The sequence below is a fragment of the Anolis sagrei genome, chromosome 1, assembly GCF_037176765.1.
Source record: "Anolis sagrei isolate rAnoSag1 chromosome 1, rAnoSag1.mat, whole genome shotgun sequence".
NCBI lineage: Eukaryota > Metazoa > Chordata > Lepidosauria > Squamata > Dactyloidae > Anolis > Anolis sagrei.
The window spans coordinates 157,948,802-157,973,799 of NC_090021.1; the positions used below are offsets into that span (position 1 = coordinate 157,948,802).

At 42.7% G+C, this 24,998-nt stretch overlaps 1 protein-coding gene across 1 annotated transcript in view; it reads right to left on the reverse strand.

Annotated features, from left to right (window-relative positions):
- Positions 1-13,271: 13,271 nt before the first annotated feature.
- MACROD2 (mono-ADP ribosylhydrolase 2) overlaps positions 13,272-24,998 on the reverse strand; it is a 1,709,805-nt gene continuing 1,698,078 nt past the window's right edge. The window contains exon 19 of the mRNA XM_060784142.2: positions 13,272-13,627. The gene's annotated coding sequence lies outside the window, so the exon portion shown is untranslated. The remainder of the gene's footprint in view (positions 13,628-24,998) is intronic.

Sequence of the window (24,998 nt, forward strand, 5' to 3'; positions counted from 1 at the left end):
GGACATCCGTAGGGATACCAAAGTGCTTGTCTATAAAGCTATTCTCCTCCCAACCCTTCTCTATGCCTGCGAAACATGGACTGTCTACAGATGTCACATGCAACTCCTAGAACGATTCCATCAGCACAGCCTACGGAAAATCCTGCAAATCTCTAGGGAAAACAGGCAGACAAACGTCAGCCTGGTCTGGCCTGGCCTGGCCAAAGAGAAGAGAAGGATATGAATGGAAGGAAAGGTAGAAGGAAAGAAAGAGGAAAGGAAGGGAGGGAGGGAGGGAGGGAGGGAGGGAAGAAGAAAGGGAGGGAGGGAGGGAGAGAGGGAGAGAGGGAGGAAGAAATGTCACATGCAACTCCTGGAACGATTCCATCAGCGCTGCCTCCGGAAAATCCTGCAAATCTCTTGGGAAGACAAGCGGACAAACGTCAGCGTGTTGGAAGAAGCAAAGACCACCAGCATTGAAGCGATGGTCCTCTGCCATCAACTCCGCTGGGCTGGCCACGTTGTCCGGATGCCTGACCACCGTCTCCCAAAGTAGTTGCTCTACTCTGAACTTAAGAATGGAAAACAGAACGTTGGTGGACAGGAAAAGAGATTTAAAGATTGCCTCAAAGCCAACCTTAAAATCTCTGGCATAGACACTGAGAACTGGGAAGCCCTGGCCCTTGAGTGCTCCAGCTGGAGGTCAGCTGTGACCAGCAGTGCTGCAGAATTCGAGGAGGCACGAGTGGAGGGTGAAAGAGAGAAATGTGCCAGGAGGCAGGCGCGTCAAGCCAACCCTAACTGAGACCGCCTTCCATCTGGAAACCAATGCCTTCACTGGGAGAAGATGTGAGTCAAGAATAGGGCTCCAAAGCCGCCTACGAATCCACAAGGAAACCCATCATGGAAGACCATCTTACTCGTCCAACAAGGGATCGCCTAAATAAGTAAGTAGTAAGTAAGTACGAGTGGGAAAAATCATAAAACATACTCCAGTCTAGGGAAACAGACTGTTGAGATTTAATAAATCTTTTCTACCGTTGTCTTCGGAGACTATCATCATTACTTCACATTTTGTGATGGCATCCTGAGGCAAAACTTTCAGAGCCTGGAAGAAGCACCAGTGATAAGGAGGACCAAGGTTAAGTGGAGATGACAATAAAATTACTATCGAGGACTGTACTACGGTGGGTGGGGGAAAGAGCTCTAATCAGAGCATTTTGGTAGTTAATTACCAACTGATTTCAAACATCTCTCTGTCGAAAGTAGGAGTGTGACAAGCTCTTCACGTCTCTGCATATTTTCTGACTTTTTTTTTCTTGCCTAGCTGCTTCCCCACTTTCCCCGCTTCTTTATAAAACTTAATCACAACAATGCTTGGGGGAATTGGATGCCAAACTGTGGTGATGTTTCTGTACAGTACATAGATGAGCCCAAGAGAGCAAAACACGAATTAGATCTATAGAAAGTTGACAGCACTATCAAAAAGAAATTGAAAACAATTGATTTCTTTTTTTTAAAAAAATGGCCTGCTTCATGGAGGTTTCCCAACTTTCCTAGAGGAGTTGAAATCTCAAGCCTGGGTTGCTTGAAACAAAATGCAAAATTGTGGCAGAGCTGGCTGAGTGTCAGCTGCATTAAGATCACTCTGACCAAAAAGTCATGAGTTCGAAGCCAGCCTGGGTTGGAGTGGGTTTCCAACCAATTGTGTAGCCTGTTGTCGACCTTTGCAACCCAAAAGTCAGTTGCATCTGTCAAGGAGAAAATTAGGTACCACCTTAAAGTGTGGGGAGGCTAAATTAATTAATTTATGAGGCCATAAGAAAAGACTCCAGCAAAGCATTCCAGCGGGGAAGCATGTGGGGAATGTGGAAGTACTTCATCAGTGTCGCAGATGGACGATGAAAGCGACAGCTCCCCTGGCGGCCAGGAAAAGTTAAATAGCCTCTGTCTATGTCTGTATATGTTGTATGTCAAAAATTGGCATGAATGTTTGCCATATATGTGTACGCTGTAATCCGCCCTGAGTCACCTGCGGGGTGAGAAGGGCGGAATATAAAAGTTGTAAATAATAATAATAATAATAATAATAATAATAATAATAATAAAGAGCAGGATTGATGTCAGGGGTGCTACATACAGGGTGAAGCAGCATAACTTCCTTTTTTCAAAACTTAATAAAACCCATTGTATGAATCAGAAAAAAATTATAATGTAGGTGCATACCTAAAGTTTTGTTTTACATAGTTTTGAAGATCAAATTAGGTAGGTGACGTCCCCCATTCTCGATACACTGAGTAAACCAATTTCTGGCGTTAGTTATTACTCTTGCCAGCATAGCAGGCATTATGTTGGCAATTTCTTCCTGGATGTTGGTCTTCAAATTAAGTTATATGTCTAAGAATACATCTGGTAAATGTTGGAAGTGTAGTGATCAAATAGGTACAGTCTATCATATGTGGTGGACATGTAAAGAAACATCTAAATATTGGTCATTAATACATGAGGAAACACAAAAAAATTGAAGAGGAAGTTTAAGAAAAAAACAGAATATTATCTATTAGGCTTCACAGACCTGGAATTACAACTAAAAGAAAATGAAGATAAATTGTTAACATATATTACAACAGCAGCTAGAATTAGCTTTGCAAGACATTGGAAAAAAGAACAAATTCCCATTATTGATGAATGGATAGATAAGGTTAAAGAGATAAGAGACATGGACGAACTAACTTTTTTGATGAGAAAAAATACCGGAAAATCGGTAAAAAGGACAGATTGGACCCTTTTTTACGATTAGGAAAAAAATAGAAGAACAGTAGAGACTAAGAATACATAAATTTGAAAAAGAATCAGTTAAAGAAGATCCTGAGGTTGGAATGGAAGTCATTTTAGTATAGTCTTTGTTTTTTGTATTTTCCGTATTTTTTTTCCTCTCTTTTCTCCCTCTTTTTGCTTTTTTTCTATGGTGGTCGGGTTTCCTACTTTTCTATCCTCTTTTTGAATGTTCTCCCTCTTTCCATGTGTTGGTGTTTAAACTGTTTAATAAAAATCTATTTAAAAAAATCTTGTAGGGTCCTTGGATGGTTCACATAAACACAGGATTTTAAAAAAAAAACCCATAGAAAAAAATCACAAGGGGCCAAATCTGGAGAGCGGGCCAGCCACTCCAAATCCGCTCGAAAAGTCGGCCTCAACGGCAAAAGCATGCTACTCACTGTTCCAACGCATGATGGCAACTGAACTGTGTCAGGACAAAACTTTCGAACGAGACCACTAGCGCTCCGCTACGTCTCCAACAGACTGAATGGCGCGCATTTTAAAAAAGGAAGTTATGCTGCCTTACCCTGTATTTCCCCCATTTCTCATGGGACTGGGGATTTTGGAAATGTCATAGGCCAATTTTGCTTTCCATGCAGAAGGTATCAATCCTGGAGTTGGAAAAACTCCTCTTTAAAATCTTGAAAGTCACTAAAGTGGATCAGGAATTAATAGCCAAAACTGATAAAACCTAACGTAGGGAATGTCAGAGATGCAAAACACAGAAGAAAGGCATCTGCTTTCATGCTTGGTGGACTTGTAGGATGTAAAAAAAAAATTGGAAAAAGGAGGCTAAAGAAACTAATGGAATGATTACTAAAAAGGTTAAGAAAAACTCAGGAATGTGTTTATTGTGTTTGTTTCATGAGAGAATTGGTAAGGAAGTTGTAGAAATTTGCCAACACAGTTTTGTGGCAGCAAGAATTATAATAGCAAAATTTTGGAAGGGGGGAAAAGAACTACTCATTAAGGACTGGAGAATAAAAATAGCAGAGTATATCCAAATAGTATATCCTAGAGAAGACAATTATGCTGGGGAAAGTGGAAGAGGGGCCGACCAAGGGCAAGATGGATGGATGGCATCCTTGAAGTGACTGGACTGACCTTGAGGGAGCTGGGGGTGGTGACGGCCGACAGGGAGCTCTGGCGCGGGCTGGTCCATGAGGTCACGAAGAGTCGGAGACGACTGAACGAATGAACAACAACAACATATCCAAATAGTATATTCTTGAAGTGACTGGACTGACCTTGAAGGAGCTGGGGGTGGTGACGGCTGACAGTCAGCTCTGGCGTGGACTGGTCCATGAGGTCACGAAGAGTCGGAGACGACTGAACGAATGAACAACAACAATCCAAATAGCCAAGCTCTCCAATGACATCCAGGGAGCAAATAATGAAGATTTTGTTAGAAAATGGAGACTTACATTTGGATCTTTAAAAAAGAAGACAAAAGTTGACTTTGAAATAGCCACACAGGGAATTTATTAATGTAATGATAAGAATAGGCTTCTATTAGATACTAGCTGTACCCGCCACGCGTTGCTGTAGCCAACCTTCCCTCCTCCTTTCTCTCCTTTCTTTCTCTCCTTCCTTTCTTCCCTTCCTTCCTTCCCTTTTTTCTTCCATTCTCCCTTTCCTTCCTTCTCTATCTAATCTTGGACTGGGTTGTTGTAGGTTTTTTCGGGCTATAGGGCCATGTTCTAGAGGCATTTCTCCTGACATTTCGCCTGCATCTATGGCAAGCATCCTCAGAGGTAGTGAGGTCTGTTGGAACTAGGAAAAAGGGTTTATATATCTGTGGAATGACCAGGGTGAGACAAAGGACTCTTGTCTACTGGAGCTAGGTGTGAATGTTTCAACTGGACTGCAACTTCCAGCAGTCCTCCTGATCAATCTATCTACCTATCTATCTATCTCTATCCAATCTATCTATCTTATCTATCTGGAGGATTGCTGGGAGTTGCAGTCCAGGAATAGGAAATTGGAAACATGCAGGGATTGGGATGCTCTCAAAGAAATCCAAGGAGAAGCAATCTTGCATCTTGGAAGTAGTGTATTTGGATCATCCTCCTCTCCTAAAGGGCCTGGTCTAGAGGATGCTGGGAGCTGTAGTCTGGAAGAGAGTGTGGATTTGTTATTGTGTGTTTTGTTTGCCAGGGGGGAGTCATTTTTGCTCATGCGCTGTAGTGCCTTTTTGCTTTTTTTTGGCTTTTTAAGTCCCTACCACTGTGTTTTTCAGTGTTTTTATGAGTGATGGTCACTCGTTGTCCTGATAGGTGTATTGTGTTCAAATTTGGTGTCAATTCATCCAGCGGTTTTTGAGTTATGTAAATCCCACAAACTAACGTTACATTTTTATTTATATAGACTAGTTCTATACTGAGTGGTGTTTTGAAAGTCATGAGTGGGGGTTCACAGGTGAGGAAGGGGAGGGTTTGGCAAAACAATATTTGTATTTTGATTACTGTATGCTATTTTCACATAATACAATAAAAATTATATCACACACACACACACACAAAAGGATAGGGAGGCACTATGAAGGCCCAGGAACTCCATGGGTTGCACCCACCCTTTTTCAAAACCTTTTGGTCACATCCAGTTTGGAACAGTTTGATATGTTATAGTAAGGGAAATTTCAATTAAATGGACGATTGAAGATCTCTGGAGGGATAATCCTCCATTTCTGTCTGAGTGGGTTAGTTGCAGTGAAGCCCTCTATGTCATGTGGACAGTTGGTAGCAGCATTCCTATCCCTCATCTAGACTTATTCATGATATGACTCAATATAAAGCAGTTTCCTAGATGCATTTCTTTATCAATATCAGCTTTTAAGAGGAATCTTTGGAACTTGATATACAAATGACTCCAGTCCACAAAACCTCATTCACAACACTGGGCTACATATCCAGATATCTACAGGCACACTTACCAAACAAACCCGCACCTTTCCTAAGTGGTGATGGCAAAAGGAGGGTTGAATTTTACTTTCCCACATCTCCACAAAATCAACACAGCACTGGGTTGTTGTAGGTTTTTCGGGCTATATGGCCATGTTCTAGAGATATTTTCTCCTGACGTTTCACCTGCATCTATGGCAAGCATCCTCAGAGGTAGTGAGGTCTGTTGGAAGTAGGAAAATGGGTTTATATATCTGTGGAAAGACCAGGGTGGGACAAAGGACTTTTGTCTGCTGGAGCTAGGTGTGAATGTTTCAACTGAATGTTTAAACCCATTGTGGGCACCACAATTCAAGAGAGATATTGACAAGCTGGAATATGTCCAGAAGAGGGCGACTAAAATGATTAAGGGTCTGGAGAACAAGCCCTATGAGGAGCGTCTTAAGGAGCTGGGCATGTTTAGCCTGAAGAAGAGAAGGCTGAGAGGAGATATGATAGCCATATATAAATATGTGAGAGGAAGCCACAGGGAGGAGGGAGCAAGCTTGTTTTCTGCTTCCTTGGAGACTAGGACGCGGAACAATGGCTTCAAACTACAAGAGAGGAGATTCCATCTGAACATGAGGAAGAACTTCCTGACTCTGAGAGCCGTTCAGCAGTGGAACTCTCTGCCCCGGAGTGTGGTGGAGGCTCCTTCTTTGGAAGGTTTTAAACAGAGGCTGGATGGCCATCTGTCAGGGGTGATTTGAATGCAATATTCCTGCTTCTTGGCAGGGGGTTGGACTGGATGGCCCATGAGGTCTCTTCCAACTCTTTGATTCTATGATTCTATGATTCCTACTTCCAACAGACCTCACTACCTCTGAGGATGCTTGCCATAGATGCAGGTGAAATGTCAGGAGAAAATACCTCTAGAACATGGCCATATAGCCCAAAAAACCTACAACCACCCAGTGATTCCAGCCATGAAAGCCTTCGACAATACATCAACACAGCACTTCTCTAAATTCTAACAAAATCTATGTGTTACGCCTTAAGATGTGCCTATACAGCTCTCATCAGCCCGCTCCCCTGTGAATTACATTAGTCCTATTTGGATCACGACTTCTCCACTTTTGGAACCTTCCGATATATTAAACCGTGGAATCCCTAAACATTGACCATATTGGATGCGGTTTGTGGAAGCCCAAAACAGCAGCAATGGGTGGAACTGTCCAAGTGCTAAACTCTATTTCAACATAGATTCAGCTCTAATTTCACACTGAATTCTGGAACAGATACACCCACCACTGTTATGGAAGCTACCAGTCAACAATGCGCATAATGTATTGTCGAAGGCTTTCATGGCCGGAATCACTGGGTTGTTGTAGGTTTTTCCGGGCTATATGGCCATGTTCTGGAGGCAATTTTTTTCCTGGCGTTTCGCCTGCATCTATGGCAAGCATCCACCCTCTCACTATCTCTGAGGATGCTTGCCATAGATGCAGGCGAAACGTCAGGAGAAAATGCCTCTAGAACATGGCCACATAGCCCGGAAAAACCTACAACAACCCAATGCACATAATCTTACAATCCTATGTGATAAAATCACAATCCAAGACTAAAACTGAACTGTCAAGATAGAAGTTGTAATTTTGTATCCATTGGATGGCAAGCAAGATCCAGTGGCTGACACTTGGGGACTTATGCATAGGATTGCACTGCTTGATAGCGTTCTACTTCTTTATTTTGAGTTTTCAATCTTTGCTTACAGCATCTTGATATGAAACCCACAGGACCAGAAAGAACTGCTATAATCGAGATTACACACAGACCACAAGCTGGCAAAAGTTGTCATCTGAGCATCCCCATATAATTCATTCAGAGAATGAGTTTCTTTCGACCCCACACCTCTCCTTTCCCAAACATGGATTGAATCAATCCATGCCCTGAAGGCTTTCTGCACATGCAGACTGATATTGCAAAATTGGGATAATACCTTGCGATGCACAGCTAGCTACTTCTTTGATCACAGGGATGACAAATCAATACAAAGAAAGCTGGTGAAAATGACATACATTATAACAAGAAGAAATATTTCCTATTCTAGCTAGCAGGAGGGATGGGGGAAAAGGTTTGGGAACGGCATGGGTAAACTCAAGATGGAAATACATTCTTGCTGAGCAAAATTATATATATACTAGCCATCCCCTGCCACGCACTGCTGTGGCCCAGTCTGGTGATCTGGAAAATAAAGTAATGAGAAAGTGTTGGTTTCTAATATATGTAATTTCTTTATGATTGTGGGTAAACAGTATTTCTTGTTGTTTCTTTGTCAGTGTTGATGTGGAGAGTGTCTGGTTTGCCTACTCTGGAATATGCAACATTTCATAGTCCTTCTTTAGGGGTCACTTTCAAATCTATGATACTATATCTCTCTGTGTGTGAATCATATATATATGTATCTATATTTATGACTGCATGGCTCTTTATCAGGAGGGTCTGATTACATTTTCCTGCCCTGGTGAAGAGAGTTGGACTGGATGGCCTTAAGTATTTTATGTTGGTCATGGGAGTTCTGTGTGGGAAATTTGCCCCAATTCTGTCATTTGTGGGATTCAGAATGCTTTTTGATTGTAGGCGAACTATCAATCCCAGTAACTACAACTCCCAAATGTCAAGAGCATAGTGTCTAGATCTAGGGAAGTCATGCTACCCCTCTATTCTGCTTTGGTTAGACCACACCTGGAATATTGTGTCCAATTCTGGGCACCACAATTCAAGAGAGATATTGACAAGCTGGAATGTGTCCAGAGGAGGGCGACTAAAATGATCAAGGGTCTGGAGAACAAGCCCTATGAAGAGCGGCTTAAGGAGCTGGGCATGTTTAGCCTGAAGAAGAGAAGGCTGAGAGGAGATATGATAGCCATGTATAAATATGTGAGAGGAAGCCACAGGGAGGAGGGAGCAAGCTGGGGAATAGGACGCGAAACAATGGCTTCAAACTACAAGAAAGGAGATTCCATCTGAACATGAGGAAGAACTTCCTGACTGTGAGAGCCGTTCAGCAGTGGAACTCTCTGCCCCGGAGTGTGGTGGAGGCTCCTTCTTTGGAAGCTTTTAAACAGAGGCTGGATGGCCATCTGTCAGGGGTGATTTGAATGCAATATTCCTGCTTCTTGGCAGGGGGTTGGACTGGATGGCCCATGAGGTCTCTTCCAACTCTTTGATTCTACGATTCAAGGTTTATTTCCCCCAAACTCCATCTGTGTTCATATTTGGGCATATGGAATATTTGTGCCATGTTTGATCCAGATCCATCATTGTTTGAGTCCACAGTGCTCTCTGGATGTAGGTGAACTATAACTCTCAAACTCAAGGTCAATGCCGATCAAACCCTTCTAGTGTTTTCTGTTGGTCATAGGAGTCCTGTATGCCATGTTTGGTTCAATGCTCTTTGATTGTAGGTGAACTATAAATCCCAGCAACTACAACTCCCAAATGACAAAATCAAAATTTTTTGAATGAAGGACATACATTGGGGTGTTAGGTGTATGCTGTCCAAATTTGGTGTCAATTGGCCCACTGGTTTTTGATTTCTGTTAATCCCACAAACGAACATTACATTTGTGTTTTTGCTTTTGTTTTTGTATGTGTGTGTGTGTGTGTATGTGTGTATGTGTATGTATGTATGTATGTATATATATATGGAAGCACAGACTATAGTGATGTTACATTAATACTACTGTTGCATTACAGTATTGTTCTCAATTTTCATTGGGCAACATGGCTAAAAATCCCATTTGAAAACAAGGGCTGTGTTTTGATCTGCCTACAAGTGCCACATCGCATTTGAATGTATATATTTTTGAGGAAATTTAACTATGTTTACTACCTTATTCCAAATCATGTTGCGGGAAGCTTATATAATGAGCAGGAATGGCAAATTTTAACATCTTTTTATGCTCAGACACCTGTATTTTTCTTTTGCAAGCCAGAAATAAACATTATTTTGGGATTGTGGAACATGGTGCATATGCATAATTAGGTAAAAGCAGAATCTCATAATACAAAAAACATCTCTCTAATTGTTTTTAGCAACAGTTGGAAAGCAGCTTACAGAATATCAAACCCTGGACCCATGCTGTGTGTTCTTTCAATCTCGAGAAGAGAGTATCAGCTTAATTTACAATGTGGGTGAAAAATGGATGTAAAATTCTTGTTTTTAAGTCGAATACAGCATTTGCTAGCAGAACTGATGACATATGGTACAACATTCATCACCACATAACTGTTAATTGCATTTGTATGTATTAGAGTGTGCATATGCAGCTGAAAAATATAACAAGAATTGAGGAGAAAATGTTAAAACCACATGTCATATTTTTTTATAATGTGCTGAGATGCCGAAAATCTGTAATGCCTTCCTCAGAGAGTACTGAGAATAACAGGGGCTTTAATAATGTTCAGGGACATTAGTAGCAAACAATACAATGTATTGTCGAAGGCTTTCATGGCCGGAATCACTGGGTTGTTGTAGGTTTTTTCGGGCTATATGGCCATGTTCTAGAGGCATTATCTCTTGACGTTTCGCCTGCATCTATGGCAAGCATCCTCACAGGTAGTGAGGTCTGTTGGAACGAGGAAAAAGGGTTTATATATCTGTGGAATGACCAAGGTGAGACAAAGGACTCTTGTCTGCTGCAGCTAGGTGTCAATGTTTCAACTGACCACCTTGATTAGCATTTGATTGCCTGGCAGTGCCTGGAGCAATCTTTTGTTGAGAGGTGATTAGATGTCTTTGTTTGTTTCCTCTCTGTTGTTTTGCTGTTGTAATTTTAGAGTTTTTTAATACTGGTAGCCAGATTTTTCTCATTTTCATGGTTTCCTCCTTTCTGTTGAAATTGTCCACATGCTTGTGGATTTCAATGGCTTCTCTGTGTAGTCTGACATGGTGGTTGTGAGAGTGGTCCAGCATTTCTGTGTTCTCAAATAATATGCTGTGTCCAGGCTGGTTCATCAGGTGCTCTGCTATGGCTGATTTCTCTGGTTGAAGTAGTCTGCGGTACCTTTCATGTCCCTTGATTTGTGTTTGGGCATTCCTGCATTTAGTGGTCGCTATGTAGACTTGTCCACAGCTGCATGGTATACGGTAGACTCCTGCAGAAACTCTAAAATTAGAACAGCACAACAACAGAGAGGAAACAATCAAGGACATCTAATCACCTCTCAACAAAAGATTGCTCCAGGCACTGCCAGGCAATCAAATGCTAATCAAAGTGGTCAGTTGAAACATTCACACCTAGCTCCAGCAGTATTAAAAAGCTCAAAAATTACAACAGCAAAACAACAGAGAGTAAACAATCAGGCACATCAAATCACTCTCAACAAAAGATTTCCCCCAGGCACTTCCAAGCCATTACATGCTAATCAAGGTGGTCAGTTGAAGCATTCACACCTAGCTCCAGCAGACACGAGTCCTTTGTCTCACCTTGGTCATTCCACAGATATATAAACCCTTTTTTCTAGTTCCAACAGACTTCTGAGGATGCTTGCCATAGATGCAGGCGAAACATCAGGAGAAATACCTCTAGAACATGGCCATACAGCCCGAAAAAACCTACAACAACCCAAACAATACAATATCTCAGTGTTCAGCACCAGTATTAGGGCAGATAATAGGGTTGATGCCAAAAACACAGGTTGAGTCTCCCTTCTCTGAAATGCCTTTGATCAGAAATGTTTTGAATTTCTTTACTTTAAAAATTTGGAATGCCTGTATTTGCATATACATACATAATGAGATATCTTGGAGGTACCTAAATCAATCTAAACACAAAATTCATTCATTTATAGACTTTATACACATAACTTGAACTTGTTATTCAATATTTTTGATAACTTTGTCCATGAAACAAATTTGTATATATTGAACTATCGGAAAGCAAAGATGCCACCGATGAGGATGATTTTGGAATATCTTCCGAATTTCGATTAAGGGATGCTCAACCTGTATTAGGAAAGAACTGGCTAATTGTGAGAATTGATTGTCATATGAAAACCTCCAATCCCTGATTAGAAAACCTCCAGTGCCCAGGATGTGAATGAACAAAGTATGAAAAACAGGTTTTTTTGGGCTATATGGCCATGTTCTAGAGGCATTCTCTCCTGATGTTTCGTCTCTAGAACAAGGCCTTATAGCCCGAAGAAACCTACAACAACCCAGTGATTCCAGCCATAAAAGCCTTCGACAATACAACGAAAAACATTTCTTTCTCTCCCTCGCCAAGTTGTTTGGTATTTGGAAATGGAAGGTATACTCTTTCTGAGCATGGATTATCCATGAGTGACACTTGCTAACAGATATATTCTCCATGGCATATTTCTTCATTTTCCTTATGGGTCGCCACTAGGCATGTGCAAACATGGTTCTTACAAAACTTACAAAACTAAAGTTCTGGTGGTGAAAACTAGGGGGCGCTGGTGCTTTGCTTCTACAGTGTTGCTAAAGTTCTGGTGGTGAAAATGTCAGAACTCTTACAAAACTTTCAAAATTTCATTATTTTTTCATTATTGGTGATTTTTTATGACCGAACCTATTAGGAACTGCAATTTATAATGAAATTTTGAAAGTTGTGTTAGAGTTCTGAAAGTTTCACCACCAGAACTTTAGCAACACCGTAGAAGCAAAGCACCAGCACCCCCTAATTTGTTTGTTTTTTAAATTATTAAGCATTTTTTAACAGTGAGGGATTAAAAAAAGCCCGGTATATGGGGAAATGATGATTTGATGATTTTCTCGTCCTTGAGGGAGGCTTCTCTCATGTCCCCGCATGAGGAACTGGAGCTGATAGAGGGAGCTCATCCGCCTCTCCCCGAATTCGAACCTGCGACCTGTCGGTCTTCAGTCCTGCTGGCACAGGGGTTTAACCCACTCTTCATCCAATTCCACCCCCTAGTTTTCACCACCAGAACTTTAGTTTTGTATCTACTTTAGAACCATTTAGAACCATGGTTGCACATGCCTAATAGCCACAGCCATCCACATTGGACAACTTAAAAAAAAGTCTGAGATTCGATTCCACTATCCTTTCCCCTGTGTGGAGGCCACCAAGTAACACCTTGGCATGGCATTGGTAACACTCCCATGCAGCCACATATCGACCTTTTAAGGCTCCTGCCAAATGCAGAAAGTCTCTACATGGGGTGACTTTTCAGCCTCTGACTTTCACAAGAATTCACATATAGCATTTCAGTCACAGGAAAGCATATTCAGGGCAGTTTCCACAAAGGGACACAATATTTGGTGCAAGTACCTCTAACAAGCTATTCGTACCAATCTCTCTATTTACTCCTACGTCTCAATAGTTTTTTGAATGACAGCAGGAGACATCTAACCTGCCGAGATTGCTATTCCTTGGCATTGGTAGGCTTGCAGTACCAGGAGGAGAAAGGGGCACTAAACATCTACCAACAACAAAACTGTAGACGAAAAAGCTCTAAAATCGGAACCTCTTAGACTTTTGAGGAGCAGTAGGCTTGAAATGTCCTTCACACCTGTTGACTTAAAGAGAAGGACATGTAACTGAGAAATCGTATTCAAACTTAGGAAAGTTTATCTTATACAGAAGCATGTGGCTGACAAGGAGGTGGGTTCAGGATTAGGTTTCCGAAATCAGACACAGAAAATCCAGGGATGAAGCAAAAAACAAACAAAGAGAAGACACCACAACCAAACCAGAGAAGCTCCGCATTGCTTACAGAACAAAATGAAAGAGAAGAGAAACTAAGTTAAGAAGACTCGTTGTCCATTCACCCCCCTGCCCTCCCCCATCCCCTTTTGCACTCGCGGGTGTGCTGTGAGCTGCTAAGTCAGAAGGTTGCCATACAATCCACCAATGACTGCAGTTCTTGTTTCACAGCCTGTTCTCTTCTCTTGTCATGGTCCTCTGTGGAGAAAGAAACAAAAGAGTTCATAAGGAAATATCCCAAAAGAGTAATAATAATAATAATAATAATAATAATAATAATAATAATAATCGGGGTATAGGGTGGCAATCTGTGCTGGACGGGGTAACACTCCCCCTGAAGTCACAGGTCTGCAGTTTGGGTGTCATCTTGGACTCATAACTTTCGCTTGAAGCTCAGGCGTCGGCGGTGGCCGGGAGGGCCTTTGCACAATTGAGACTCGTGCGCCAACTGCGACCGTACCTCGTGAAGGCAGATCTGGTCCATGCCTTGGTCACCTCCAGATTGGACTACTGTAATGTGCTCTACGTGGGGCTGCCCTTGAAAACGGCCCGGAAATTCCAACTGGTCCAATGGGGGGCGGCCAGGTTGTTAACTGGTGCTCCTTACAGGGAGAGGTCAACCTTCCTGTTTAAGGAGCTCCATTGGCTGCCGTTCATTTTTCGGTCCCAATTCAAGGTGCAGGTGCTTACCTACAAAGCCCTAAACTTTGTAGTTTGGGACCCGCCTACCAGCGTGACCGCATCTCCGTATACGAACTCACACAATCTCTCCGATCATCTGGAGAGGCCCTGCTCACGATCCCACCTGCGTCGCAAGCGCGATTGGTGGGGACGAGGGACAGGGGCTTCTCCGTGGTGGCCCCCAGACTCTGGAACTCTCTCCCCAAGGACATCAGACAAGCCCCAACGTTGGCAGTCTTTAGGAAGAGCTTGAAGACGTGGTTGTTCCAGTGTGCCTTCCCAGAATAGGAAACTCCAAGCATCATGTCCCAAATGCACTTTAGTAGAGATTTAAGATTGTCTGCACACCGCACCTATCTCCAAAAACCTATCCATTTCACCTGTCATGTCCAGCATTTTTTAAATTTTTAATCATTACATTTGGCCTGGCCTTAGTTTTAAATGCGTTGTGGTGTTATTGTCTAATTTTTATTGCTAGTCTTTTAATGTTTATTGTTTTGTTTTATGAATTAATGAGTTTATTTATTGTTGTATTTGTTATGCTGTTGTTTTATTGATGTGTTGGGCCTCGGCCTCTTGTAAGCCGCACTGAGTCCTTCGGGAAATGTCAGCGGGGTATAAATAAAGGTTTATTATTATTATTATTATTAATAATAATAATAATCTTTATTTATACCCCGCCACCATCTCCCCAATGGGGACTCAGAGCGGCTTACATGAGGCCAAGCCCAGACAGCAAATTACAGTAAAATAAAACCGAAAACGCAAACAATAAACAACAACAACATCATTATATAAAACATGTGAAAACATAGCAATATAGAATTACATTAGGCACAATGACAATGGGTGGGCTACATGTAATGGTTAAAAGAGAGACTGATTAAAACTGATTAAAACTCAGGTGAGATAAGAAAGAGACAGATTATTTGCGGAGGAGGGCTCATTATAGTGGTGGTTGTGGAATCAAGCTTTCCCACAAAAGGGGGGGGCATGTACTCCAATGACAAAACATTGAGGCTAAGCAATAGTGTGAGAATATAAACCTATTCATCAAAAGCGCAGTGGAAGAGCCAGGTTTTAAGGTTCTTTTTAAAGGTTTTTAGGGTAGGGGCTTTCCTAATTTCTCCAAGTAGTGAGTTCCAGAGTCGGGGGGCCACAGAGGAAAAAAGCTCTCTCCCTTGTACTTACCAGGTGAGCTTGTGAAATTGGCAAGGGCAAAAGGAGGGCCTCCCCAGAAGACCCGAGTTGGTTCATGGAGGGAGATATAGTCATGAAGATAGGAGGGTCCTGCACCTTGAATTGGGACTGGAAAATAAACGGCAGCCAGTGGAGCTCCTTAAACAGGGGGGTAGACTGCTCCCTGTTAGTTGCCCCAGTTATTAATCTGGCTCCTGAACGCTCTACAAGTTGTAGTTTCCGGGCCGTCTTCAAGGGTAGCCCCACGTAGAGTGCATTACAGTAGTCCAGTCTAGAGGTAACTAAAGCATGGACCACCATGGTCAAGTCAGACTTCACGAGGTAAGGTCGCAGTATTCTCTAGAGAGTATTCTCTAGAGAGAGCTATTGGGCTACTGAAGATGTATTTTCCATATATTTTCTGCGGGTTCCTGCCAGCATTTACATTTTATAGAAAATGGATGAGCAAGAAACAGGGAATGGAGGCTGTCTTGTGTGATTTATTTTTCTGTGAGCTAGCTGTGTACTACATTCTGCTCCAACAACTTTCCCATTTAACCTGAACAAAATTGAAAATCAATATTAAAAGCTGGAACCTAAACATTGTGGAGCTGTTCCCAGTTTGTGTATTTCATCCTACAAGTTATACATGGCTACAAAATGTACAGAACAGATTCTCTTATTGGGCCAACTAAAATGAACAAAATGCATTAAAGTTTCACTGGCTTCTTAGTCAAAAGAAAAAAAAAAGATATTCAAAATAATGTGGCTACATTGGCACTGATGAAAACATCCATAAACAATCATGATGAAACTTTGTGATTGCATAATGATTCCATTTTGCACATATATAAATTAATCAATGTATGCTCCTGTGCACATCGTCAATCTGTGAAGTGAAAACAACAAATTGAAATGAGCATCCATAGAATGAGTAATTGTTGCCTAGAATTCAAGTGCTACCAATTTATATATGCTCGTGGGTGGTTTTTTTTTTTAGGGTTTTTTTTTTTGTCATGCCAGGATTCCATCTGAACATGAGGAAGAACTTCCTGACTGTGAGAACCGTTCAGCAGTGGAACTCTCTGCCCCAGAGTGTGGTGGAGGCTCCTTCTTTGGAAGCTTTTAAACAGAGGCTGGATGGCCATCTGTCAGGGGTGATTTGAATGCAATATTCCTGCTTCTTGGCAGGGGATTGGACTGGATGGCCCATGAGGTCTATTCCAACTCTTTGATTCTATTTATTTATTTATTTATTATTTTAACTTATATGCCGCCACTCCCCTGGGGCTCGGAGCGGCTTATAAGGATAGCTAAAATCTAACAAAGTTTAAGAGCAATTTAAAACAATTTAAAAACAACAGTATCAAGCATTAAAAGCCTGTCGGAACAGGTATGTCTTACATGCCCTGTGGAAAGCTGGTAAGTCCCGCAGGGCATGAACTTCAGGTGGCAGAGCATTCCAGACTGATGGCGCCACTGCTGTGAAGGCTCTGCGTCTGGTTGCCGTTAGACGCAAGGTCTTGACACTGGGGACTTCCAATAGATCTTGGTCCTCAGAACGGAGGGATCTCTGGGGTTGGTAAGGGGTGAGACGATCCCTCAGATACATTGGCCCCAGACCATGCAAGGCCTTAAAGGTGAGTACCATCACTTTGAAAGAGATTCGGTGCTCAATTGGTAACCAATGCAGCTGTAGTAAGATTGGTGTAATGTGGCATCTCATCGGAATTCCCGCAAGAAGCCGAGCAGCTGCGTTTTGTACCAACTTGAGCTTCCGAATAACCGACAGAGGGAGGCCAATGTAGAGGGCGTTACAGTAGTCCAGTCTTGAGATGACCGTGGCCTGGATCACCGTAGCTAGGTCGTCCCTGGACAGGTAGGGGGCCAGCCGTCTAGCCTGCCGCAGGTGAAAGAAGGCGGTTCTGCTCACGGCCTCCATTGTCAGCAGAGGGTCCAAAAGGACTCCCAGACTCTTTACCAATGATGACGGCGTAAAGCCTCACCATCCAGGGTGGGCAGATGGATGTCCCCACTGCCCGGTCCACCCAGCCATAGGATCTCCATCTTTGCTGGATTCACCCTCAACCTGCTGGCACGCAGCCATCCAGTAACGGCCTCGAGGCACTGATGGAAACAATCGGGTACAGAGTCCGGTCGGCCTTCCATCTTCAGCACCAGCTGAGTGTCATCGGCGTACTGATAACACTCAAGCCCAAAACCTCGAACCAGCTGAGCAAGTGGTCGCATATAGATGTTAAACAACAGAGGGGAGAGAATGGCCCCCTAAGGAACCCCACAAGATAGAGGGGACGTCTCAGAGACCAGGCCTCCCCTCTCCACTCGCTGTCCACGGTTGTGAAGAAAGGAGGACAGCCAGTTTAAAGCTCTCCCCCTGATTCCAGCAACAGCAAGGCGGTGGGTCAAGAGATTGTGGTCGACTGTGTCAAATGCTGCTGTGAGATCCAATAGCACAAGCAGCGCTGACCCGCCCTGGTCAAGCTGGCATCGAAGGTGATCTGTGATGGAGACCAGCACAGTCTCTGTCCCGTGCCCCGCACAGAAGCCGGACTGGAAGGGATCTACTCCAGCTGTGTCGTCTAGGAATTGCTGCAACTGCTCTGCTGCTGCCCTCTCAATCACCTTGCCCAGGAACGAGAGATTTGAAACTGGGCGGTAACTGGAGGGAACCGAGGGATCTAAATCTGGTTTCTTCAGCAAAGGAGAGACCACCGCCTCTTTCTCTAGAAAGACTCCTTGTTCAAGGGAGCTGATCTTCAACAGATTCTATGATTCTAGGAAGGAAGGAAGGAAGGAAGGAAGGAAGGAAGGAAGGAAGGAAGGAAGGAGGGGGGGAGGGAGGGAGGGAGGGAGGGAGGGAGGGAGGAGGGAGGGAGGAAGGAAGGAAGGAAGGAAGGAAGGAAGGAAGGAAGGAAGGACCGACCCTTTCTGGGAGAAAAAAATGACTCAAACCCCTGAGATCTTAATTGCAGTCAAGCTGCAGAAAATCCCATACGGGAGAGGAGTGGGTTATAAATTAAATAAATGAATAAAAATACATCAATCTGTGTTGGTGGTAAAACTCCTGTAATGAGGGCAGTCTTTTCTATCTTTTTCACTCCCATACTTTGAGTCACCTGTGCCAACATGAACTATTGCATTTAATTATGTGACTGTTAGGGAGAACCCATGATAATCTCTGTAAATCATCACAGACTAATTAAAAGGCAAGCCTGGTATCCAAAGTATTATTTAGCAGCAGTAATTAATCTTGGATTACCGAGACTATTCTGTGCAGTGTATCTTAAACCCCGTGTACCCCTTTTTATGAGTTCCATATAATAAAAAATCTTTCGGTTCATATGGAATTCAAAAAGCTTGGTACAAAACGAGAGTATCTAGCTCACTGTACATTTCAAGCAAAGTTTCAATCTTTTCATACTTATTGTTTTTAAAGTTTTCCGGTGGCCTAATGAGTTAAATATCACACGAGTTATAAATATTAATTAGAGGAGAGATATTAAGTAGCTCATCCAATTAGTGGCTGCTTAAAATTTCTTTAGTCCAGATAAAAGCAGTTTAATCAGATGAGATGATAACATCAGACGCTGTAAAAGGTCTGGAATGAAAAAGATGCTTTGTTCTGACATGATGCCATCTCCCTGAGCTCTTCTTTGTATCCCAGTCAGATATGCAGGCATTCCTATTGGGGTGAGAGAAATCCTTCATCTAGCCCCCTTCCACAATATATGCGCCATTACATTATCTTTTAGTATAAGCAAGTAATTACACTGCTTCGTTCAGGGTTTGACTTGAATGAACTTATATAAAATTTCTTACTTTGTGTGCCTGAACACAATACCTGCACCATCTTTTCTTTTAGACTTCCAACACAATGGTTCTAGCCAATCTCACGAGGAAGTTAACCACACTTCCTCGTGAGTATTTCTTGTTGTTTCTTTGTCAGTGCTGATGTGGAGATTGTCTGGCTTGCCTACTCTGGAATATGCAACATATCATAGTCCTTCTTTAAAGGTCTCTTTCAAATCTATGATACTATATCTCTGTGTGTGTGAGAATCATATCTATCTATCTATATTTATGACTGGATGGTTCTTTGTCAGGAGGGCTCTGATTACATTTTCTTGCCCTGGTGAAGAGAGTTGGATTGGATGGCATTAAGTATTTTCTGTTGGTCATGGGGGTTCTGTGTGGGAAGTTTGCCCCGTTTCTGTCGTTTGTGGGTTTAAGAATGCTCTTTGATTGTAGGTGAACTATAAATCCCAGTAACTACAAATCCCAAATGTCAAGGCCGATTTCCTCCAAACTCCATCTGTGTTCATATTTGGGCATATGGAATATTCATGCCAAGTTTGGTCCAGATCCATCATTGTTTGAGGCCACAGTGCTCTCTGGATGTAGGCGAACTACAACTCCCAAACTCAAGGTCAATGCCCATCAAACCATTCCAGTGTGTTCTGTTGGTCATGGGAGCCCTGTATGCCATGTTTGGTTAAATTCCATCATTGGTGGAGTTCAGAATGCTCTTTGATTGTAGGTGAACTATAAATCCCAGCAACTACAACTCCCAAAATATCAAGGTCTATTTCCCTTAAACTCCATCTGTGTTCATATTTGGGCATATGGAATATTCGTGCCAAGTTTGGTCCAGATCCATCCTTGCTTGAGTCCACAGTGCTCTCTGGATGTGGGTGAACTATAATTCCCAAACTCAAGGTCAATGTCCACTAAACCCTTCCAGTATTTTCTGTTGGGCATGGGAGAACTGTGTGCCAAGTTTGGTTCAATTCCATCGTTGGTGGGGTTCAGAATGTTCTTTGGTTGTAGGTGAACTATAAATCCCAGCAACTACAACTCCCAAATGACAAAATTATTTTTTTGAGTGAAGGACATACATTGGGTTGTTAGGTGTCTTGTGTCCAAATTTGGTGTCAATTCATCCAGTTTTGAGTTATGTTAATCCCACAAATGAACATTACATTTTTATTTATATAGATTGATATGTTTAATTTTAATTATATAGAATCAAATCAAAGATTTGGAAGAGACCTCATGGGCCATCCAGTCCAACCACCTGCCAAGAAGCAGGAATATTGCATTCCAATCACCCCTGACAGATGGCCATCCAGCCTCTGTTTAAAAGTTTCCAAAGAAGGAGCCTCCACCACACTCCGGGGCAGAGAGTTCCACTGTTGAATGGCTCTCACAGTCAGGAAGTTCTTCCTCATGTTCAGATGGAATCTCCTTTCTTGTAGTTTGAAGCCATTGTTTCGCATCCTAGTCTCCAGGGAAGCAGAAAACAAGCTTGCTCCCTCCTCCCTGTGGCGTTTTTAATTGTATTTATGATATTGTAAGCATTGAATTTTACCCTGTTAACCGCCTTGAGTCGCCTACGGGCTGAGAAAGGTGATATACAAATACAGAAAATAATTGAAATTGTCCACATGCTTGTGTATTTCAGTGGCTTCTCTGTGTAGTCTGACATGGTGGTTGTTGGTGTGGTCCAGCATTTCTGTGTTCTCAAATAATATGCTGTGTCCAGGCTGGTTCACCAGGTGCTCTGCTATGGCTGACTTCTCTGGTTACAACAGCAAAACAACAGAGAGGAAACAACCAGGCACATCTTAACACCTCTCAGCAAGAGATTTTCCCAGGCTCAGCCAGGCCTTCAAATGCTAATGAAGGTGGTCAGTTGAAACATTCACACCTAGCTCCAGCAGAGAAAAGCTCTTTGCCCCACCCCAGCCATTCCACAGATATATAAACTAGAGCTGGGCAACCACGGAAAAATTTGTTTCTAAACTCGATTCGTTTTTTGGGGTTTTTTGCATTTCGATATTTAAAAGAATTCCGAATTTTTTCTTTAAAAAAGTTTGATATTTACGAAATTTCGTAAAATTACGAAACAAATATGAAACGAATACGAATTGATTTGTTAATGGCGGACGCAACCGTGCAATACGCTAAAAAACCTCCATATGGGACGGGGGAACTTCTGAAGCTTCCCTCTCCCTCTGTTGTTGACTGTTGGTGTGATATTTATAATTTTTTTTCACTGATTAAACAAACAACAGCTATAAAACTTGCCCCAGACATGCGGAAATAATAACGAAACGATTTCGAAATGAATACGAAACGAATACGAAATGAATTGAAAAATTCGTTTCGTTTTTTAGATGCTCCTGAATGGTTCGTTATCGCTTCGTATCCAAAAAAAAAATAACGAATTTTTAACGAATTACGAAATTACGAAACGAAACCGCCCAGCCCTAATATAAACCCATTTTCCTACTTCCAACAGACCTCACTACCTCTGAGGATGCTTGCCATAGATGCAGGCGAAACGTCAGGAGAAATGCCTCTAGAACATGGCTCTATTGCCCGAAAAAACAATTGTGTGTGGAGTCCCACAGGGTTCTATCTTGTCCCCGATGTTATTTAACATCTACATGAAGCCGCTGGGAGAGATCATTCGGAGTTTCGGACTAAGATGCTATCTCTATGCAGATGACGTCCAAATCTGTCACTCCTTCTCACCTGTCACCAAGGAGGCTGTCCAGACCTTGAACTGGTGTTTAGCCGCTGTATCAGACTGGATGAGAGCTAACAAATTGAAATTGAATCCAGACAAGACAGAGGTCCTACTGGTCAGTCGGAAGGCCGAACAGGGTATAGGGTTACAGCCTGTGTTAGACGGGGTTACACTCCCCCTGAAGACACAGGTTCGCAGCTTGGGAGTGATCCTGGACTCATCGCTGAGCCTGGAGCCCCAGGTCTCAGCGGTGGCCGGGAGAGCTTTCGCACAATTAAAACTTGTGCGCCAGCTGCGCCCGTACCTTGGGAAGTCGGATCTGGCCACGGTGGTCCACGCTCTTGTCACATCCCGGTTGGATTACTGCAACGCACTCTACGTGGGGTTGCCTTTGAAGACTGCTCGGAAACTTCAACTAGTCCAGCGAGAAGCAGCCAGATTGCTCACCGGAGCGGCGTACAGGGAGCACACCACCCCCCTGTTGCGTCAGCTCCACTGGCTGCCGATCCAATTCCGAGCACAATTCAAAGTGCTGGTTTTGACCTACAAAACCCTATACGGTTCCGGCCCAGTGTATCTGTCCGAACGGATCTCCCTCTACATCCCACCTCGAAGTTTAAGATCTTCTGGGGAGGCCCTGCTCTCGACCCCGCCAGTGGCACAAGTGAGACTGGCGGGGACGAGGAGCAGGGCCTTCTCAGTGGTGGCCCCCCACCTGTGGAACTTACTCCCCGGGGAGATCAGATCGACGACTTCCCTTCTAGCGTTTAGGAAAAAACTAAAGACCTGGATGTGGGACCAAGCTTTTGGCCATGCTGACAACTGATTAAAGGACCTATCGACAGACAAGGACAATGGAATGGAATGGATATATGGACTCTGATATATGGACTCTGACATGAGATAGTTTTTATGATTTTAATAGGTATTGATGTTTCATTTTAATTGTTGAACTGTTATATTTTGTATTGTTTGTGGTGTGATTTGGGCATCTAATTGTGCCTCCTTTGTAAGCCGCCCTGAGTCCCCCCCCGGGCTGAGAAGGGCGGGGTATAAGTAGATGAAATAAATAAATAAATAAAAACCCACAAGAACCTTGAAATTAACATATTCTTGAACAAGTTAGCAACCAATTTTTCCCTGCCCCTCCTTCTGTTTTTGCTATTATACCTGACATTTGTTAATTTCATCTGTTATTATTATTACTACTTCCCAAGTCTTGTATGTCTATAGAACAGACATTCAGTTCACTACCATATGCTACTATTTATATAGTAAATGCTAACCATATTCCATATGGGGAGTAGAGAAACAGTATAAATTTTCCTACTCGGTAGAGGTCATCGCCCTTAAAATTATTTATAAAATGGCAAGCACTTGGCAGCTTTATTTTTAGTATATAAATGCAGAGAGGGATTGTGCGGGTGAGAACGAGGCAGTGAAACTGAGAAGGGGAATGTCAATGCAATGCTTTAATTGTTAAGGCGTGGGTGCAACCCCCTCTCCTTTTTGCTTGACAACTTTGTAAATGGAGGCCACAACAGATCCCGTTTCTCTCCCATCTGCAGCACTCCAGAATACTGTCAATATACTGACAAGGACAAAAAAGGTACACCGAGTAATAAGACTTTTTAGCATCTCTTTGACAGAGTTACAAAGCTTCTACATTTGGTTTTGAGACACATGAAATCCCATTATGCGAGTAAATAACACATTTTCGTACACAATACCGGTATCTTGTATGACAAAAGAAAGGAAGACATTTGTGTCTTTGAGCTGCCCATCTTTTGCAGGGACCTCAACTATGCATTTTATAATTAAAGTATGACAGGGATTTGCTTTCTCTCTGCCAGACACAGGTTTCATACTATCTAGGAATTGGGAATCAGGAATTTGCCCTCCTTCTGTCTATGTCATCTTTCTATGCAGTTTCTTTCATTTATTTGCAGCCAAACTCTGCAATAGCTTATCCTTCTGTTTCCAAAAAGCCAGACAGTTTAAAGGGCTGCCTAGTCAGAAGAAGTACTATTCAATAAGGCAGAGCCAAGGAAAAATTCTCATAATGCACTCCCACCATTCCCAGAATACAAATTTCAGACAAGCAAAGTTAATTTTAGCCAAGATAATGTGCTTATAGAATCATAGAATCATAGAATCAAAGAGTTGGAAGAGACCTCATGGGCCATCCAGTCCAACCCCCTGCCAAGAAGCAGGAATATTGCATTCAAATCACCCCTGACAGATGGCCATCCAGCCTCTGCTTAAAAGCTTCCAAAGAAGGAGCCTCCACCACACTCCGGGGCAGAGAGTTCCACTGCTGAACGGCTCTCACAGTCAGGAAGTTCTTATCACTAAGCAGTACGTGTGAAAAAGATCTTGGAGTCCTCGTGGACAACAAGTTAAACATGAGCCAACAATGTGATGTGGCGGCAAAGAAAAGCCAATGGGATTTTGGCCTGCATCAATAGGAGCATAGTGTCTAGGTCCAGGGAAGTAATGCTACCCCTCTATTCTGCTTTGGTTAGACCACACCTGGAATATTGTGTCCAATTCTGGGCACCACAATTCAAGAGAGATATTGACAAGCTGGAATGTGTCCAGAGGAGGGCAACTACAATGATCAAGGGTCTGGAGAACAAGCCCTATGAGGAGCAGCTAAGGAGCTGGGTATGTTTAGCCTGAAGAAGAGAAGGCTGAGAGGAGATATGATAGCCATGTATTAATATGTGAGAGAAAGCCACAGGGAGGAGGGAGCAAGCTTGTTTTCTGCTTCCTTGGAGACTAGGACGCGGAGCAATGGCTTCAAACTACAAGAGAGGAGATCCCATCTGAACATGACTGTGAGAGCCGTTCAGCAGTGGAACTCTCTGCCCCGGAGTGTGGTGGAAGCTCCTTCTTTGGAAGCTTTTAAACAGGCGCTGGATGGCCATCTGTCAGGGGTGATTTGAATGCAATATTCCTGCTTCTTGGCAGGGGGTTGGACTGGATGGCCCATGAGGTCTCTTCCAACTCTTTGATTCTATGATTCTAAGCAATATGTGGCATGATCTATCCAGATGTTCCCAAATGTCTGCTATTGTTAACACTGGGATTTTGGAAGTGCATACTACATATCCAATGGTCAGCTAAAGAGTTCTAAATATTCTAATATAATTA